Source organism: Cydia amplana, chromosome 6 (assembly GCF_948474715.1).
Source record: "Cydia amplana chromosome 6, ilCydAmpl1.1, whole genome shotgun sequence".
In the NCBI taxonomy this organism is placed as follows: domain Eukaryota; kingdom Metazoa; phylum Arthropoda; class Insecta; order Lepidoptera; family Tortricidae; genus Cydia; species Cydia amplana.
The window spans coordinates 9,802,838-9,809,791 of NC_086074.1; positions in this window are offsets into that span (position 1 = coordinate 9,802,838).

Sequence of the window (6,954 nt, forward strand, 5' to 3'; positions counted from 1 at the left end):
CCGTCCTTCTTACGTACTTTAGGGTGGTTCACGTTTGTATGGGAAAAATTCAAACTCGAGCTAGAATAAGTGGCACCCCCTTATTTGGTTACACTTATTATGCTGATAATGTACACCAAGTCTTGTAACTTTATCTCAACTACAAGGGGGTGCTCAACCACTATGAAAATTTTCAACGTTGTGTGAAATCCAAAAATAAATAAATAATTTGTTTTTAGATTTTTATATAAGTAGTTGTTTTCACATTATTTGTAAATGTGATTTATAAGTTATTCACACAATCACAATTCACAATCGTTTTTTGTAAGTAGCCATATAGCCACCTATTTAATTTAGATTTTTGTGCTTAGAAAAAATAATGTGATCTTGCATTACTTACCCAATATAACTTTAAAAGTGATATAAGACTTATAAAGGTTTCTTGAGTTTCTTCCATGTTCCGTTTCCTATTATATTGGGTTAAGTTTAAACCTATTTAAGAGGAAACAAGTTGTAAGCAGGTACGTGTGTATATTTTTAATGTTGACACATTTAATGATAATTGTGCTATTATCTATAAAAAGGGACCTTATTGCCGATGGCGCTTACGACATTGACATCGATAAGCAAAAAACGTAGTAGTTTAAAATTGGGGATTCTGGCACATGTTTAGTTGTTTTGATTCCCAATTTAGCAATTAAGTTTCTTTGAATACTGGAACAGTCAATGTTGCTGTCTATCCAATGCGGAGGTCAATTTATGTTATGTGACGCTGATGAACTGATCAGTCATGTTGTGCTAGAAAACTTAAATCGGATTTAAAGGTCCCTTTGTAGTTTTTTATAAATAACTCTTAAACGGTGACCTGTAGCAAAAATGTTCTGATACATAAGTAATCTTCATAAAATTGTCTACATTAAATATTCTATACGCTTTTTCGCTAGGATCAATATTTAAAAAAATATTTAAGGGAGAAAGTTAATTATAATCAATTGTTAATATTTTTTTGTAAATAACTCGTAAATGGTGGCCTGTAGCAAAAAATGTTCTGATACATAAGTAATCTACATAAAATTTTCTACATTAAATATTCTGTACACTTTTTCGCTGGGATCAATATTTCAAAAAATATTTAAGGGAGAAAGTTAATTATAATCAATTGTTAATATTTTTTGTTAATAACTCGTAAACGGTGGCCTGTAGCAAAAAATGTTCTGAAGCATAAGTAATCTACATCCAATTTTCTACATTAAATGTTCTATAAAAAAATTCGGTAGGTTCAATATTTAAAAAAATATTCAAGGGAGAAAGTTAATTAATGGGGTAGTTAGTGCACTGAGTTGTCCCTTTTGTCCCAGACGATGCCGCTTGACACAATTGTTCCTTGGATCATACTTAATTGATCTGAAGTCTTAACCTGCATATTAACTTTTGATTTCCCCCCAAAAAGGGAGAGGAGAAAAGTGGTTCCGGCGGTACACTGCGCTCTGTTTGATATAAAGCCGCAATCCGATGATTGATTGACATAATTGTTCTCCCAGAAGGAGGTTCGTGGGGTATTTGTCTTTGGTACGGTCGTATAGAGGGCGGCTGGGTGACCTCCAGAAAATTCCGACTTTTGGTCTACCGCTTCCGGTCAGAAAAATGTTTGACGGCCCGGCCAAATGGTCGGACCTAGGTGGGGGATGCTCGACCAAATGTCATAGAGGGACCCTGGCAGTTTTTGACGCCGCCATTTTTTTTTCAAAATTGCCGACTTTTTTATTTTAATTTTTTCAAGTTTGTCCTAGCGCGCTGAAATTTTGGTCACGGAAACTCGAGGTCCCCTAGATTCCTATGAAAATTTCTTTTTTTGAAAAATGTTTTAATTGCGGAAAAACTGGGCACATTTATTTTGTATGGCAACTTTTAAACGGTGCGTGATAGGTGGGGGGTGCTCGACCAAATGTCATAGAGGGCCTCTAGGGAAATAAAACTGCATTGAAAAAAATTCAAAATGGCCGACTTTTTTTTTTTTTGATTTTTGAAGTTGGTCCGAGCGCGCCGAGATTTGGCATGGCAGGAGATAGAGGCCTCTAAATTCCTATGAAAAAAAATATTTTTGGAAAAAACCCAAGATGGCGAAAAAAATGGCAATTTTTATATTGTATGGCAGCTTTTAAACGGTGCGAGATGGGTGGGGTTGCTCGACCAAATGTCATAGAGGGCCTCGAGAGTAATGGAATTGCATATAAAAATTTTCAAAATGGCCGACTCTTTTTTTTTCAAGTTGGTCCGAGCGCGCTGAGATTTGGCATGCGGCTGACTGACGAACCAAGCAAAATCCTATACAAAAACTGTGTTAAGCGAGCCCGAAGGGCGAGCTTCAGGCTGGGAGTAGACGTGTGCGCCGATTAAAAAACGATCGGCGGCGGCGTTTTCCAAAAAATCGCCGGCGGCGGCGTGTTTTCGGCGTGACCTTGACTTTCAAGTTTCTACAGAAAAATCATTAATTTGTTGTTTTTTCTTGAAAATTTGATTAATCCTGAATGGTGGTAAGTGAACTACGTAATCTACGTATAGTTTTGAATAGGTTGTGAGTAAAATAGGGTCGCGTTTGTAAATGAATATAGGATATAATAACTTACTTTTCCTAGTAACTGGCTTGCATTAAGGGGTTACCAGCGCTCGTAGCACGGTCGCATTTTTATCACCTGCCACCATGCCTATCACGTTCTAACAAGTATGTAAGTACGAAAGTGACAGGCATAATGACAGGCGATAAAAATGGAACCATGCTGCCACCACTGGTCCCAATGACTTTCGATCCGATCTGTATCGCTCTGTGACTCTGTTTTCTCATGCTTTCCATGGCTTATCTTTAAATATCCTTGAAATTTGCTAGACATAATGGACTGCTATGGCTTCCCTTTAATGGTTTTCTTGTCGTACTAGCACCAGCCTCACTGAGACGTATCTTCATCTTTCTCGTTTTATCATTGCTGAGGATTGCGACCACTTGTAATTTGTCTCCATTTCGTGCGGTCGCGGTCATAAACCGTGTGGACTGCACGGTGCAGACTGCAGACTACCACCAGCCATCGACTATCTCACACATGCTCCACTCCGAGCACGTTTGCCATCCATCCTTCACTTCACTTTGCTTGCCTACTGTTCGGTATTGTGAAGTCTCAAGCACCTCGATACCTGCATGAGAAGCTCCGGTTTTTGCAGCGCCAAAGATTATCCACTACTCATGTGTCCAAAACACAAAACTGCAGCATTTCGTGGCAGTTTTAAGTATACCGCCACAAGATGCTGGAACTACCTGCCACCACCTTGTAAGCAACTAACTTCTTTACAGTCTTTTAAAGTTAAACTAAAAAGTTATCTTCTGTCCAAGCAAAAAGTAGTGTCAGAGTCAAATTATACAACGGGACTTAATCGCGTATCTAAGTTTTAAGATTTACCTCCGACGTTTCGAGGACGGCGTTGTCCCCGTGGTCTCGGAGAAGACTGACTTAAGTTGACATCAGCATCGTCTAACCGCGCGAGTTTTTCGAACTACCCGCACTTGGTCTTATTTATCCGCTTGAACGTTTTGCGCACTAGGGATGTCACTCTGTCGACACACAACACTAACGATATTCGATTTATCGACTGTCGATATTCGTTTACGCTTACATTTACTAATGACTGGATTCCATGTGGATGAGATCTTGAAACCCTCGTCCCGATTGAAATTACTATGTTTTTTGATTTCAATGGCTTCCCGTACTTTCCTGCTGTAGAAATGATGATCCGTGGACAGGATTTTAGGGTTATGCAGCTCAATCCAGTGGTTTGGTCCTGACTCCAGTAAATGCTCAGCCACGGCAGACTTGTTCACCTGACGATTTTTGACAGCTGCAATATGTTCCTTAACTCTTTCTGCTATTGTGCGCTTTGTTTCTCCGATATAGGAACTACCACAACTGCAATCAATTTTGTAAACGCCAGGTGACTGATACGGAATAACGTCCTTCGGTGACCTTAGGCTCCCTGCTACTTTGAATAAAGGAGTGTACACCGTCTTTATAGAGTACTTTCCAAGTACCGTGCCAACTTTATCGGTTACCCCTTTTACATACGGCAAAAATGCCGGTTGTCTGGAGACATCAGGACGTTTTCCTCTTGACTTCCGTCTGGGTTGCCACTTTTTTACCTTGTACCCGTTCCTCCTTAGTACCTCCTGAATATGCGACATCTCGCTCTTTAAATATTCAGGGTCACACAGATTTTGTGCTCTGTTGACTAACGAGCTAACAACTGATTGTAAGTGACGGGGATGGTGGGCAGTGGGCCTTGGGCAGTGAAGTTGTGGAAGAGATATGTGGATGATGTTTAAAAGGTTGCTTAAAAGGTGGTGGCAGGTAGTTCCAGCATTTTGTGGCGGTATACTTAAAACTGCCACGAAATGCTGCAGTTTTGTGTTTTGGACACATGAGTAGAGTGGATAATCTTTGGCGCTGCAAAAACCGGAGCTTCTCATGCAGGTATCGAGGTGCTTGAGACTTCACAATACCGAACAGTAGGCAAGCAAAGTGAAGTGAAGGATGGATGGCAAACGTGCTCGGAGTGGAGCATGTGTGAGATAGTCGATGGCTGGTGGTAGTCTGCAGTCTGCACCGTGCAGTTCACACGGTTTATGACCGCGAACGCACGAAATGGAGACAAATTACAAGTGGTCGCAATCCTCAGCAATGATAAAACGAGAAAGATGAAGATACGTCTCAGTGAGGCTGGTGCTAGTACGACAAGAAAACCATTAAAGGGAAGCCATAGCAGTCCATTATGTCTAGCAAATTTCAAGGATATTTAAAGATAAGCCATGGAAAACATGAGAAAACAGTCACAGAGCGACACAGATCGGATCGAAAGTCATTGGGACCAGTGGTGGCAGCATGGTTCCATTTTTATCGCCTGTCATTATACCTGTCACTTTCGTACTTACATACTTGTTAGAACGTGATAGGCATGGTGACAGGTGATAAAAATGCGATCGTGCTACGAGCGCTGGTAACCCCTTAATGCAAGCCAGTTACTAGGAAAAGTAAGTTATTATATCCTATATTCATTTACAAACGCGACCCTATTTTACTCACAACCTATTCAAAACTATACGTAGATTACGTAGTTCACTTACCACCATTCAGGATTAATCAAATTTTCAAGAAAAAACAACAAATTAATGATTTTTCTGTAGAAACTTGAAAGTCAAGGTCACGCCGAAAACACGCCGCCGCCGGCGATTTTTTGGAAAACGCCGCCGCCGATCGTTTTTTAATCGGCGCACACGTCTACTCCCAGCCTGAAGCTCGCCCTTCGGGCTCGCTTAACACAGTTTTTGTATAGGATTTTGCTTGGTTCGTCAGTCAGCCGCATGCCAAATCTCAGCGCGCTCGGACCAACTTGAAAAAAAAAGAGTCGGCCATTTTGAAAATTTTTATATGCAATTCCATTACTCTCGAGGCCCTCTATGACATTTGGTCGAGCAACCCCACCCATCTCGCACCGTTTAAAAGCTGCCATACAATATAAAAATTGCCATTTTTTCCGCCATCTTGGGTTTTTTCCAAAAATATTTTTTTTCATAGGAATTTAGAGGCCTCTATCTCCTGCCATGCCAAATCTCGGCGCGCTCGGACCAACTTCAAAAATCAAAAAAAAAAAAAGTCGGCCATTTTGAATATTTTTCAATGCAGTTTTATTTTCCTAGAGGCCCTCTATGACATTTGGTCGAGCACCCCCCACCTATCACGCACCGTTTAAAAGTTGCCATACAAAATAAATGTGCCCAGTTTTTCCGCAATTAAAACATTTTTCAAAAAAAGAAATTTTCATAGGAATCTAGGGGACCTCGAGTTTCCGTGACCAAAATTTCAGCGCGCTAGGACAAACTTGAAAAAATTAAAATAAAAAAGTCGGCCATTTTGAAAAAAAAATGGCGGCGTCAAAAACTGCCAGGGTCCCTCTATGACATTTGGTCGAGCATCCCCCACCTAGGTCCGACCATTTGGCCGGGCCGTCAAACATTTTTCTGACCGGAAGCGGTAGACCAAAAGTCGGAATTTTCTGGAGGTCACCCAGCCGCCCTCTATACGACCGTACCAAAGACAAATACCCCACGAACCTCCTTCTGGGAGAACAATTATGTCAATCAATCATCGGATTGCGGCTTTATATCAAACAGAGCGCAGTGAGTGTACCGCCGGAACCACTTTTCTCCTCTCCCTTTTTGGGGGGAAATCAAAAGTTAATATGCAGGTTAAGACTTCAGATCAATTAAGTATGATCCAAGGAACAATTGTGTCAAGCGGCATCGCCTGGGACAAAAGGGACAACTCAGTGCACTAACTTCCCCATTAATTAACTTTCTCCCTTAAATATTTTTTTAAATATTGAACCTACCGAATTTTTTTATAGAACATTTAATGTAGAAAATTGGATGTAGATTACTTATGCTTCAGAACATTTTTTGCTACAGGCCACCGTTTACGAGTTATTAACAAAAAATATTAACAATTGATTATAATTAACTTTCTCCCTTAAATATTTTTTGAAATATTGATCCCAGCGAAAAAGTGTACAGAATATTTAAAGTAGAAAATTTTATGTAGATTACTTATGTATCAGAACATTTTTTGCTACAGGCCACCATTTACGAGTTATTTACAAAAAAATATTAACAATTGATTATAATTAACTTTCTCCCTTAAATATTTTTTTAAATATTGATCCTAGCGAAAAAGCGTATAGAATATTTAATGTAGACAATTTTATGAAGATTACTTATGTATCAGAACATTTTTGCTACAGGTCACCGTTTAAGAGTTATTTATAAAAAACTACAAAGGGACCTTTAAATCCGATTTAAGTTTTCTAGCACAACATGACTGATCAGTTCATCAGCGTCACATAACATAAATTGACCTCCGCATTGGATAGACAGCAACA